General features: G+C 46.5%; 1 protein-coding gene and 1 long non-coding RNA gene across 4 annotated transcripts in view; one reads left to right on the top strand and one right to left on the bottom strand.

The window, feature by feature from the left end:
• Positions 1 to 14,229, top strand: part of robo1 (roundabout, axon guidance receptor, homolog 1 (Drosophila)) — a 440,136-nt gene that overhangs the window by 147,642 nt on the left and 278,265 nt on the right. The gene's annotated exons all lie outside the window — the stretch shown is intronic.
• On the bottom strand, positions 1,737 to 6,750 carry LOC123992563. The gene is made up of 3 exons (XR_006831277.1): positions 6,450 to 6,750; positions 6,145 to 6,193; positions 1,737 to 1,789 (listed from the first exon to the last, which is right to left on the bottom strand). It is a non-coding gene; the product is annotated as an uncharacterized LOC123992563 (long non-coding RNA).

The following is a 14,229-nucleotide window of genomic DNA, read 5'->3' as shown; positions in this document are numbered from 1 at the left end:
AGGCAGTGATGCAACACGTCAGGATGCTCTCCATAGTGCAGCTGTAAAGTTTGAGGTTCTGAGGACCCATGCCAAATCTTTTCAGTCTACTGTGGGGGAATTGGCTTTGTCATACCCTCTTCACGACTCTTCATGTCTTGGTGTGCTTGGACATTGTTAGTTTGTTGGTGATGTGAACGCCAAGGAATCTCTCAACCTGCTCTACTGCAGCCCCCGTCGATGAGAAAGGATCAGCGTGGCTGATGTGTTGTTACCTACCCTTACCACCAGGGGGTGGCCCGTCAGGAAGTCCAGGATCCAGTTGCAGAGGTAGGTGTTTAGTGCCAGGGTCCTTAGTTTAGGAATGAGCTTTAAGGGCACTATGGTTTTGAATGCTGAGCAGTAGTCAATGAATAGCATTCTTACATAGGTGTTCCTTTTGTCCATGTGTGAAAGGGCAGTGTGGAGTGCAAAAGAGATTGCATCATCTAATGACTAATGTGGTGTACTCCTCAATGCCATCGGAAAATTCCCGGAACATATTCCAGTCTGTGATAGCAAAACAGTCCTGTAGTTTAGCATCTGCTTCATCTGACCACTTTTTTGTAGACCGAGTCACTGGTGCTTCCTGCTTAAAAATGTTCTTGTTAGCAGGAATCAGGAGGATAGAATTATGGTCAGATTTGCCAAATGGAGGGCGAGTGAGAGCTTTGTACACATCTCTGTGTGTGGAGTGAAGGTGGTCTAGAATATTTTTTTTTCTGGTTGCACATTTAACTTGCTGATAGAAATGAGGTAAAACTGATTTCAGTTTCCTTGCATTAAAGTTTTCAGCCACTTAGAGCTCCGCCTCTGGATGAGCGTTTTCCTGTTTGCTTATGGAGGTATACAGCTCATTGAGTGCAGTCTTAGTACCAGAATCGGTCTGTGGTGGTATGAAGAGAGCTACAAAAAATACAGCTGAAAACTCTTGAGGTAGATAGTATGGTCTACAGCTTATCATGAGGTGAGCAAAACCTTGAGATTTCCATAGATATTGTGCACCAACTGTTGTTTACATCAAATCAAATCAAATCAAATCAAATTTATTTATATAGCCCTTCGTACGTCAGCTGATATCTCAAAGTGCTGTACAGAAACCCAGCCTAAAACCCCAAACAGCAAACAATGCAGGTGTAAAAGCACGGTGGCTAGGAAAAACTCCCTAGAAAGGCCAAAACCTAGGAAGAAACCTAGAGAGGAACCGGGCTATGTGGGGTGGCCAGTCCTCTTCTGGCTGTGCCGGGTAGAGATTATAACAGAACATGACCAAGATGTTCAAATGTTCATAAATGACCAGCATGGTCAAATAATAATAAGGCAGAACAGTTGAAACTGGAGCAGCAGCACAGTCAGGTGGACTGGGGACAGCAAGGAGCCATCATGTCAGGTAGTCCTGGGGCACGGTCCTAGGGCTCAGGTCCTCCGAGAGAGAGAAAGAAAGAGAGAATTAGAGAGAGCATATGTGGGGTGGCCAGTCCTCTTCCGGCTGTGCCGGGTGGAGATTATAACAGAACGTGGCCAAGATGTTCAAATGTTCATAAATGACCAGCATGGTTGAATAATAGTAAGGCAGAACAGTTGAAACTGGAGCAGGAGCATGGCCAGGTGGACTGGGGACAGCAAGGAGTCCTCATGTCAGGTAGTCCTGGGACATGGTCCTAGGGCCCAGGCCAGTTGAAACTGGAGCAGCAGCATGGCCAGGTGGACTGGGGACAGCAAGGAGTCATCATGTCAGGTAGTCCTGGGGCATGGTTCTAGGGCTCAGGTCCTCCGAGAGAGAGAAAGAAAGAGAGAAGGAGAGAATTAGAGAACGCACACTTAGATTTACACAGGACACCGAATAGGACAGGAGAAGTACTCCAGATAAACAAACTGACCCTAGCCCCCGACACATAAACTATTGCAGCATAAATACTGGAGGCTGAGACAGGAGGGGTCAGGAGACACTGTGGCCCCATCCGAGGACACCCCGGACAGGGCCAAACAGGAAGGATATAACCCCACCCACTTTGCCAAAGCACAGCCCCCACACCACTAGAGGGAAATCTTCAACCACCAACTTACCATCCTGAGACAAGGCCGAGTATAGCCCACAAAGATCTCCGACACGGTACAACCCAAGGGGGGGGGGAACCCAGACAGGCCGACCACAACAGTGAATCAACCCACCCAGGTGACGCACCCCCAGGGACGGCACGAGAGAGCCCCAGCAAGCCAGTGACTCAGCCCCCGTAACAGGGTTAGAGGCAGAGAATCCCAGTGGAAAAAGGGGAACCGGCCAGGCAGAGACAGCAAGGGCGGTTCGTTGCTCCAGAGCCTTTCCGTTCACCTTCCCACTCCTGGGCCAGACTACACTCAATCATATGACCCACTGAAGAGATGAGTCTTCAGTAAAGACTTAAAGGTTGAGACCGAGTTTGCGTCTCTGACATGGGTAGGCAGACCGTTCCATAAAAATGGAGCTCTATAGGAGAAAGCCCTGCCTCCAGCTGTTTGCTTAGAAATTCTAGGGACAATTAGGAGGCCTGCGTCTTGTGACCGTAGCGTACGTATAGGTATGTACGGCAGGACCAAATCAGAGAGGTAGGTAGGAGCAAGCCCATGTAATGCTTTGTAGGTTAGCAGTAAAACCTTGAAATCAGCCCTTGCTTTGACAGGAAGCCAGTGTAGAGAGGCTAGCACTGGAGTAATATGATCAAATTTTTTGGTTCTAGTCAGGATTCTAGCAGCCGTATTTAGCACTAACTGAAGTTTATTTAGTGCTTTATCCGGGTAGCCGGAAAATAGAGCATTGCAGTAGTCTAACCTAGAAGTGACAAAAGCATGGATTAATTTTTCTGCATCATTTTTGGACAGAAAGTTTCTGATTTTTGCAATGTTACGTAGATGGAAAAAAGCTGTCCTCGAAATGGTCTTGATGTGTTCTTCAAAAGAGAGATCAGGGTCCAGAGTAACGCCGAGGTCCTTCACAGTTTTATTTGAGACGACTGTACAACCATTAAGATTAATTGTCAGATTCAACAGAAGATCTCTTTGTTTCTTGGGACCTAGAACAAGCATCTCTGTTTTGTCCGAGTTTAATAGTAGAAAGTTTGCAGCCATCCACTTCCTTATGTCTGAAACACATGCTTCTAGCGAGGGCAATTTTGGTGCTTCACCATGTTTCATTGAAATGTACAGCTGTGTGTCATCCGCATAGCAGTGAAAGTTTACATTATGTTTTATAATAACATCCCCAAGAGGTAAAATATATAGTGAAAACAATAGTGGTCCTAAAACAGAACCTTGAGGAACACCGAAATGTACAGTTGATTTGTCAGAGGACAAACCATTCACAGAGACAAACTGATATCTTTCCGACAGATAAGACCTAAACCAGGCCAGAACATGTCCGTGTAGACCAATTTGGGTTTCCAATCTCTCCAAAAGAATGTGGTGATCGATGGTATCAAAAGCAGCACTAAGGTCTAGGAGCACGAGGCCAGATGCAGAGCCTCGGTCCGATGCCATCAAAATGTCATTTACCACCTTCACAAGTGCCGTCTCAGTGCTATGATGGGGTCTAAAACCAGACTGAAGCATTTCGTATACATTGTTTGTCTTCAGGAAGGCAGTGAGTTGCTGCGCAACAGCCTTCTCTAAAATCTTTGAGAGGAATGGAAGATTCGATATAGGCCGATAGTTTTTTATATTTTCTGGGTCAAGGTTTGGCTTTTTCAAGAGAGGCTTTATTACTGCCACTTTTAGTGAGTTTGGTACACATCCAGTGGATAGAGAGCCGTTTATTATGTTCAACATAGGAGGGCCAAGCACAGGAAGCAGCTCTTTCAGTAGTTTAGTTGGAATAGGGTCCAGTATACAGCTTGAAGGTTTAGAGGCCATGATTATTTTCATCATTGTGTCAAGAGATATAGTACTAAAACACTTGAGCGTCTCTCTTGATCCTAGGTCCTGGCAGAGTTGTGCAGACTCAGGACAACTGAGGTTTGGAGGAATACGCAGGTTTAAAGAGGAGTCCGTAATTTGCTTTCTAATAATCATAATCTTTTCCTCAAAGAAGTTCATGAATTTATCACTGCTAAAGTGCAAGTCATCCTCTCTTGGGGAATGCTGCTTTTTAGTTAGCTTTGCCACAGTATCAAAAAGGAATTTCGGATTGTTCTTATTTTCCTCAATTAAGTTAGAAAAATAGGACGATCGAGCAGCAGTAAGGGCTCTTCGGTACTGCACGGTACCATCCTTCCAAGCTAGTCGGAAGACTTCCAGTTTGGTGTGGCGCCATTTCCGTTCCAATTTTCTGGAAGCTTGCTTCAGAGCTCGGGTATTTTCTGTGTACCATGGAGCTAGTTTCTTATGAGACATTTTTTTAGTTTTTAGGGGTGCAACTGCATCTAGGGTATTGCGCAAGGTTAAATTGAGATCCTCAGTTAGGTGGTTAACGGATTTTTGTCCTCTGGCGTCCTTGGGTAGGCAGAGGGAGTCTGGAAGGGCATCAAGGAATCTTTGTGTTGTCTGTGAATTTATAGCACGACTTTTGATGTTCCTTGGTTGGGGTCTGAGCAGATTATTTGTTGCAATTGCAAACGTAATAAAATGGTGGTCTGATAGTCCAGGATTATGAGGAAAAACATTAAGATCCACAACATTTATTCCATGGGACAAAACTAGGTCCAGCGTATGACTGTGAGAGTGAGTGGGTCCAGAGACATGTTGGACAAAACCCACTGAGTCGATGATGGCTCCAAAAGCCTTTTGGAGTGGGTCTGTGGACTTTTCCATGTGAATATTAAAGTCACCAAAGATTAGAATATTATCTGCAATGACTACAAGGTCTGATAGGAATTCAGGGAACTCAGTGAGAAACGCTGTATATGGCCCAGGAGGCCTGTAAACAGTAGCTATAAAAAGTGATTGAGTAGGCTGCATAGATTTCATGACTAGAAGCTCAAAAGACGAAAACGTCATTTTTTTTTTGTAAATTGAAATTTGCTATCGTAAATGTTAGCAACACCTCCGCCTTTGCGGGATGCACGGGGGGATATGGTCACTAGTGTAGCCAGGAGGTGAGGCCTCATTTAACACAGTAAATTCATCAGGCTTAAGCCATGTTTCAGTCAGGCCAATCACATCAAGATTATGATCAGTGATTAGTTCATTGACTATAATTGCCTTTGAAGTAAGGGATCTAACATTATTTGATTTGATTTGATTTTGATTTGATTTGATTTGGTTTACATAAATGTATAGGCCACCGCCCCATGTCTTACTGCTGTTCTGTCCTGCCGATAGAGTGTATAACCCGCCACCTGTATGTTCTTAATGTCGACATTCAGCCACAGCTCTGCCGGGGGCGGCAGGGTAGTCTAGTGGTTAGAGCGTTGGACTAGTAACCGGAAGGTTGCACGTTCAGACCCCCAAGCTGACAAGGTACAAATCTGTCGTTCTGCCCCTGAACATGCAATTAACCCACTGTTCCTAGGCCGTCATTGAAAATAAGAATGGGTTCTTAACTGACTTGCTTGGTTAAATAAAGGTAAAAAATTAAATAAAAACATTAGATATTACAGTTGTAATGTCCCGTTGGTAGGATAAACGTGCTTTCAGTTTGTCACATTTATTTTCCAACGATTGAACGTTAGCTAGCAGGGCGGAAGGCATGGGCAGATTAGCCTCTCTTCTCCTGATCCTCACGAGGCGCTCTGATCTCTTTGTGCAAAATCTGTGTTTCCTCCAGCGAATAACGGGGATCAGGGCCTGGTCAGGTGTGTGTGTGTGTGTATTATATCCCTCATGTCCGACTCATTGAAAAATAACTCTTCGTCCAGTTTGAGGTGAGCAGTCGCAGTTCTGATGTCCAAAAGCTCCTTTCGGTTATAATAGACGGTAGCAGCAACGTTATGTACAAAACAATTTACGAACTATGCGGAAAAAACAAACAAAATTCATGGTTGGTTAAGAACTGATAAGACGGCAGCCTTCCCCTCCACGCCATTTTACGTAGGATCCCTTTCTTTACTGCCCACACTCCCCTACCCTGTGAGGGAATCACATGTCCTGCTGGGAGATATTCAGGGGGGAGAGGGCGTGAGCCCCATACTGAGTTTTGGCTAAAGATAGGCTCACCTCAAATACGGTCTGGCAAGTATCAATCTGTCTGCACTCCAAACAGGCGCTGGGGGTGGAGAGAAAATGAGAGGGATAGTGTAAACAGAGAGACAAGAAGTAGTGACCTTGTCCTCCACACACACACACACACACACACACAGACACACACACACACACACACACACACACACACACACACACACACACACACACACACACACACACACACACACACACACACACACACACACACACACACACACACACACACACACACACACACACACACACACACACACACACACACACACACACACACTGACCTGGTGGATGAGCCCTTATCTGGCATTTGGGAGACAATCGGGACAACATGTGGCATAACCTTCTCCTCACCCCTGGTCCTCCAAACAATCCCCTCTCCTGACAGCTTTGTCACTCGATGATTCCTTTGTCAGGAAGTGCCATGCTGCTGGTTAAAATAGCTTTTGGACTCGGTGACATTAAGATCAGAGGAAGAAGAGGAAGGGAGAAGAAAGGAACGACAACGAAAGAGAACTGTTAAAAAGGAGATGGGAAACAAGCTACTGCTAGAAGACGGGAGGAGAGAGAAGACTATATAGGAGGTTACAGTTGGACAGGGAGTCTCTCTCTCTCTCTCTCTCTCTCTCTTTCAGCTTGCATGGTGGAGATAAGAGGGACAGGTGGTTTTCTGTTCTCTTAAACAACTCAGACAGCTGGCAACTCTCTGGCTATGCACTCGTTGGAGAATTTGTGTATGTATGTGCGTGTGCGTGCGTGCGCGTGTGCAAGTGTTTCTAGATCCATGTGTCTGTGTGTGGTAGTGCTCTGAGCCTGTGCCAGCTGAGACATCTCCCTGTAGTCTGTCTCAATTTTGCTACCCATGTTTTTCTTGTCTTCCTCCTTTCTTCTCTTCCTCCTTTCTTATCTTCCTCCTTTCTTCTCTTCCTCCTTTCTTCTCTCTCTTGCAGCAGTTGGCAGTGGTCCAGATTATGCCACTCCTCTGGAAGGTTTTTCTTCTTGTCATAGGACTCAGTAGTGTAAAAACAGTTCTGCTTTAAAGCCTGACAGAGTATTTAGCGTTCTGGCCTAACACTCATGTTAATGAAAGTGTACCATTTATTTTTCCATGGCATTTATCTACTTCTCCCTCTCGTTCCTGACTTTGGACTTGCTACTGATGTCTGTTAATATTTGCGTCATTACTTCAGTCCTGTAGAGTGATACAGTATCTTTAAACTGACATATAGAGTACACATATAGGCATATGGCCTGGAATGTTCAGGTAACCTACTCAAAATGTAGCCTAAACAATCCATGGTATTCATTTGTGTAAGATGTTTGTGTAGTAAACTATGTACAACCAGTGAATACAGTATATTTCCATTCCAGGAAGATTCTGGACGGCCCCCTCTCTCTCTACGGGCATGGCAGACTGTTTTATTCATGTTCTCTGGTTAGTTTGTAGTTTGGGGCTTGTTCCACACACAGGCCTGTGTTTGATGGGATTGTGTAGTAGTCAGTGAAGAAGGCCCGTCTCCCCTGTGGCAGCGGGTTTTGTTTGCAGAAAAGAGGTACTAAATGGGCCAGAGGCGTTTATTTGCAGCTGGCAAACAGACACTGTCCTCTGTGGTTCAAACAGACACTGTCCTCTGTGCTTCAGAAAGACACTGTCCTCTGTGGTTCAGAAAGACACTGTCCTCCGAGGTTCAAACAGACACTGTCCTCTGTGGTTCAGAAAGACACTGTCCTCTGTGGTTCAAACAGACACTGTCCTCTGTGGTTCAAACAGACACTGTCCTCTGTGGCTCAAACAGACACTGTCCTACATTTACATTACATTTAGGTAATTTAGCAGGCGCTCTTATCCAGAGCGACTTACAAATTGGTGCATTCACCTTATGACATCCAGTAGAACAGTCACTTTACAATAGTGCATCTAAATCTTAAGGGGGGTGAGAAGGATTACTTATCCTATCCTAGGTATTCCTTAAAGAGGTGGGGTTTCAGGTGTCTCCGGAAGGTGGTGATTGACTCCTCTGTCCTGGCGTCGTGAGGGAGTTTGTTCCACCATTGGGGGGCCAGAGCAGCGGACAGTTTTGACTGGGCTGAGCGGGAACTGTACTTCCTCAGTGGTAGGGAGGCGAGCAGGCCAGAGGTGGATGAACGCAGTGCCCTTGTTTGGGTGTAGGGCCTGATCAGAGCCTGGAGGTACTGAGGTGCCGTTCCGCTCACAGCTCCATAGGCAAGCACCATGGTCTTGTAGCGGATGCGAGCTTCAACTGGAAGCCAGTGGAGAGAACGGAGGAGCGGGGTGAAGTGAGAGAACTTGGGAAGGTTGAACACCAGACGGGCTGCGGCGTTCTGGATGAGTTGTAGGGGTTTAATGGCACAGGCAGGGAGCCCAGCCAACAGCGAGTTGCAGTAATCCAGACGGGAGATGACAAGTGCCTGGATTAGAACCTGCGCCGCTTCCAGTGTGAGGCAGGGTCGTACTCTGCGGATGTTGTAGAGCATGAACCTACAGGAACGGGCCACCGCCTTGATGTTAGTTGAGAACGACAGGGTGTTGTCCAGGTTCACGCCAAGGTTCTTAGCGCTCTGGGAGGAGGACACAATGGAGTTGTCAACCGTGATGGCGAGATCATGGAACGGCCAGTCCTTCCCCGGGAGGAAGAGCAGCTCCGTCTTGCCGAGGTTCAGCTTGAGGTGGTGATCCATCATCCACACTGATATGTCTGCCAGACATGCAGAGATGCGATTCGCCACCTGGTCATCAGAAGGGGGAAAGGAGAAGATTAATTGTGTGTCGTCTGCATAGCAATGATAGGAGAGACCATGTGAGGTTATGACAGAGCCATGTGACTTGGTGTATAGCGAGAATAGGAGAGGGCCTAGAACAGAGCCCTGGGGGACACCAGTGGTGAGAGCATGTGGTGAGGAGACAGATTCTCGCCACGCCACCTGGTAGGAGCGACCTGTCAGGTAGGACGCAATCCAGGCGTGGGCCGCGCCGGAGATGCCCAACTCGGAGAGGGTGGAGAGGAGGATCTGATGGTTCACAGTATCGAAGGCAGCCGATAGGTCTAGAAGGATGAGAGCAGAGGAGAGAGAGTTAGCTTTAGCAGTGCGGAGCGCCTCCATGATACAGAGAAGAGCAGTCTCAGTTGAATGACTAGTCTTGAAACCTGACTGATTTGGATCAAGAAGGTCATTCAGAGAGAGATAGCGGGAGAGCTGGCCAAGGACGGCACGTTCAAGAGTTTTGGAGAGAAAAGAAAGAAGGGATACTGGTCTGTAGTTGTTGACATCGGAGGGATCTAGTGTAGGTTTTTTTCAGAAGGGGTGCAACTCTGGCTCTCTTGAAGACGGAAGGGATGTAGCCAGCGGTCAGGGATGAGTTGATGAGCGAGGTGAGGTAAGGGAGAAGGTCTCCGGAAATGGTCTGGAGAAGAGAGGAGGGGATAGGGTCAAACGGGCAGGTTGTTGGGCGGTCGGCCGTCACAAGACGCGAGATTTCATCTGGAGAGAGAGGGGAGAAAGACGTCAGAGCACAGGGTAGGGCAGTGTGAGCAGAACCAGCGGTGCCGTTTGACTTAGCAAACGAGGATCGGATGTCGTCGACCTTCTTTTCAAAATGGTTGACGAAGTCATCTGCAGAGAGGGAGGAGGGGGGGAGGAGGATTCAGGAGGGAGGAGAAGTTGGCAAAGAGCTTCCTAGGGTTAGGGCAGATGCTTGGAATTTAGAGTGGTAGAAAATGGCTTTAGCAGCAGAGACAGAGGAGGAAAATGTAGAGAGGAGGGAGTGAAAGGATGCCAGGTCCGCAGGGAGGCGAGTTTTCCTCCATTTCCGCTCGGCTGCCCGGAGCCCTGTTCTGTGAGCTCGCAATGAGTCGTCGAGCCACGGAGCGGGAGGGGAGGACCGAGCCGGCCTGGAGGATAGGGAACATAGAGAGTCAAAGGATGCAGAAAGGGAGGAGAGGAGGGTTGAGGAGGCAGAATCAGGAGATAGGTTGGAGAAGGTTTGAGCAGAGGGAAGAGATGATAGGATGGAAGAGGAGAGAGTAGCGGGGGAGAGAGAGCGAAGGTTGGGACGGCGCGATACCATCCGAGTAGGGGCAGTGTGGGAGGTGTTGGATGAGAGCAAGAGGGAAAAGGATACAAGGTAGTGGTCGGAGACTTGGAGGGGAGTTGCAATGAGGTTAGTGGAAGAACAGCATCTAGTAAAGATGAGGTCGAGCGTATTGCCTGCCTTGTGAGTGGGGGGGGGGAGGTGAGAGGGTGAGGTCAAAAGAGGAGAGGAGTGGAAAGAAGGAGGCAGAGAGGAATGAGTCAAAGGTAGACGTGGGGAGGTTAAAGTCGCCCAGCACTGTGAGAGGTGAGCCGTCCTCAGGAAAGGAGCTTATCAAGGCATCAAGCTCATTGATGAACTCTCCGAGGGAACCTGGAGGGCGATAAATGATAAGGATGTTAAGCTTGAAAGGGCTGGTAACTGTGACAGCATGGAATTCAAAGGAGGCGATAGACAGATGGGTAAGGGGAGAAAGAGAGAATGACCACTTGGGAGAGATGAGGATCCCGGTGCCACCACCTCGCTGACCAGAAGCTCTCGGGGTGTGCGAGAACACGTGAGCGGACGAAGAGAGAGCAGTAGGAGTAGCAGTGTTGTCTGTGGTGATCCATGTTTCCGTCAGTGCCAAGAAGTCGAGGGACTGGAGGGAGGCATAGGCTGAGATGAACTCTGCCTTGTTGGCCGCAGATCGGCAGTTCCAGAGGCTACCGGAGACCTGGAACTCCACGTGGGTCGTGCGCGCTGGGACCACCAGATTAGGGTGGCTGCGGCCACGCGGTGTGGAGCGTTTGTATGGTCTGTGCAGAGAGGTTGAGAACAGGGATAATGCAAAGGAGATTGGAATGACAAGTGGACTACACGTCTCGAATGTTCAGAAAGTTAAGCTGACGTAGCAAGAATCTTATTGACTAAAATGATTAAAATGATACAGTACTGCTGAAGTAGGCTAGCTGGCAGTGGCTGCGTTGTTGACTTTGTAGGCTAGCTGGCAGTGGCTGCGTTGTTGACACAACACTAATCAAGTCGTTCCGTTGAGTGTAATAGTTTCTGCAGTGCTGCTATTCGGGGGCTAGCTGGCTAGCTAGCAGTGTTGTTTACGTTACGTTGCGATAAAAGAACGACAATAGCTGGCTAGCTAACCTCTGTGGTTCAAACAGACACTGTCCTCTGTGGTTCAAACAGACACTGTCCTCAAACAGACACTGTCCTCTGACACCGTCCTCTGGTTCAAACAGACACTGTCCTCTGTGGTTCAAACATACACTGTCCTCTGTTGTTCAGACACTGTCCTCTGTGGTTCATAAAGACACTGTCCTCTGTGGTTCAAACAGACACTGTCCTCTGTGGTTCAAACAGACACTGTCCTCTGTGGTTCAAACAGACACTGTCCTCTGTTGTTCAGAAAGACACTGTCCTCTGTGGTTCAAACAGACACTGTCCTCTGTGGTTCAAACAGACACTGTCCTCTGTGGTTCAAACAGACACTGTCCTCTGTGGTTCAAACAGACACTGTCCTCTGTGGCTCAAACAGACACTGTCCTCTGTGGTTCAGAGTTGGGTTGCCGCTGTGGCCAGTCTGAATGACTGTAGAATGTGTTTTTTCTCATTGGTCAGTGGGGGTCACACAACTGTTAACCCTTTGTGTCCACCCTGTTCTGAAGGGAACATGAGAATAAAGTACAGATCACCCTCCCCTCCGGCCCTGCCACACCCTGACAGACTGACACCGGGATCTGAATAGAGAAGCATCTAAAACCCAGTGATTTACATCAACAGTAGATCTTCTATTCTCTCCCTCTCTGTTGTCTATCAATGCTTTCTTTGAACTTGGAGGCCCTTCCTTTCAACCTCCCCTTCCTCCTCTTCAATAGGACAGGAGGCCCTCACCTGTTCCATTGATGTTTCACGCCCTCAGGGGGTCTCCTTGCATGGGACAGCTTCCTCTTTTTTTGGGGAGAGATCTTTCATATGCAAAGCTGCATTGTTTTAGATGAAAGTAGTCTTTTTTGATCTCCAACACCACACCACCTGTCATTAATATTTCATTCTTTTCTTCTCAATATATTAGTCATCTGTAATCCTCCATTCTTTTTCTGAGTTGATGAAGCTGTTTTCCAGACACTAATCTGCTGTTTAAGCAGGACCGTAATGGCACTGATTATCTCCTTAACACCACAATTACACTGTGCTATATTTTATAATAATATATGCCATTTAGCAGACGCTTTTATTCGAAGCGACTTACTGTCATTTGCTGGTACATTTACGCGCATACTTGTTATGCTCCAGTCCATTGGATACACTCATTATATAGTTTATACCCATAGACTGATAGTTTATACCCATAGACTGATAGTTTATACCCATAGACTGATAGTTTATACCCATAGACTGATAGTTTATACCCATAGACTGATAGTTTATACACTGATAGTTTATACATTGATAGTTTAGTTTTATACCCACCCATAGTTTACTGACTGAGTTTATACCCATAGACTGATAGTTTATACCCATAGACTGATAGTTTATACCCATAGACTGATAGTTTATACCCATAGACTGATAGTTTATACCCATAGACTGATAGTTTATACCCATAGACTGATAGTTTATACCCATAGACTGATAGTTTATACCCATAGACTGATAGTTTATACCCATAGACTGATAGTTTATACCCATAGACTGATAGTTTATACCCATAGACTGATCCTTTATCCTGTCAGGCTGATTGTCTGTCTGTGCTGTGCTGGGATTTCATCAGACCATCATTTAGACTTGAGCTCTCCTTAATGAACTAATGTATGCCTGGCTCTGGAGATCAATAACTCCCGATTGGTAGAGAGACGTTTGCACCCCCACACCACTTTCATCTGTTAATTAGATTTAGGTGTGAAAATGAGGCCCTTCTAAACAAAATTCTAGATGAGAGTTTGACTTGCTACTCTGACTATTTCACAGCACAGTGGTTATGGCCAGAAAGTCCCTATCCAAGCATCTCAACATAAGCCCTTGTTACATTGCTGTGTGCATTAGCAAGTAGCCCCATTATCAGGCACAATAGAGAGTGGGATAAACATTTTGAAATATGGGGTGTGGGGGGTGGGGGTGCAACTCAATATTACCAAGTTGTTCTCAGTGTATATTGCAATGTGGCCTTAATGATCTGGTTGTGTAACACATAAATATGTTGACTAGCTATAGGCTCTCAGATGTTATACAGCCTTTTCCCATTCATCAATAATCACTACAGACACACATTCAGGTATACATAGTGTTATAGCTAGTGATCTTTTCCTTGCTGTCGCTCCACATAAGAGCTCTAAAACACTTAATGTGTGTGTGTTCTTGTGTCTGTCCAGGGCATTTGGACAGCAGCACACACAGTCTATAGTTAATGATACTGGCTAAGCAAAGCTCTGAGGAAATACTCTCCCCTGAATGAACGGATTTCAAAATACAGAAGGGACCCTGTTCTGTTATGGTCATTTTTCAGACCCCCCCCCCTAGTTGTTATAGTGATTTCTGCAGCCGAGATAACATCAACAATTCAGAAATATTGGGTTCTTTCATCCCACACAGTTTCGATTTCCGTTCTCTCCCCCAGGGACTGGGCACTTAAAGCCAACTTTGTTCCCCTAAGACATTTCTCTTCCCAAGACTAAAGTTATTACAGCTGTCTACGTGTCTAATCAATGCCCATTTGTTGGGCCTGTTATAATGGTTTAAGCAGAGCATATGCGATGGACTTTGTCATTTACTAGGCAGGGAAAAAAAGATCATCTCATGAAATGTTGTATTAGTCATGACAAGTAATAAGTAGTTATACTGCATGCTTTACATCGCATGGTCATCTCTTTGTTTAGTCGTTTACTGGCGCGATGCTGGCATCTCTCTAAGAGGATTCCCCATCTCTGCTCACCTGCTATAGATTAGCTCTATATTGTTGACTAGGCCAGTTTTAGTCCGGTTTTATCTGGATTTGAAAGGTTTATTTGTTCATCTGGACA

Source organism: Oncorhynchus gorbuscha, linkage group LG13, assembly GCF_021184085.1.
Source record: "Oncorhynchus gorbuscha isolate QuinsamMale2020 ecotype Even-year linkage group LG13, OgorEven_v1.0, whole genome shotgun sequence".
NCBI classification, from domain to species: Eukaryota; Metazoa; Chordata; class Actinopteri; order Salmoniformes; family Salmonidae; genus Oncorhynchus; species Oncorhynchus gorbuscha.
Note: the sequence above shows the minus strand (reverse complement) of the source record. Positions and strands in the feature narration are given on the sequence as shown.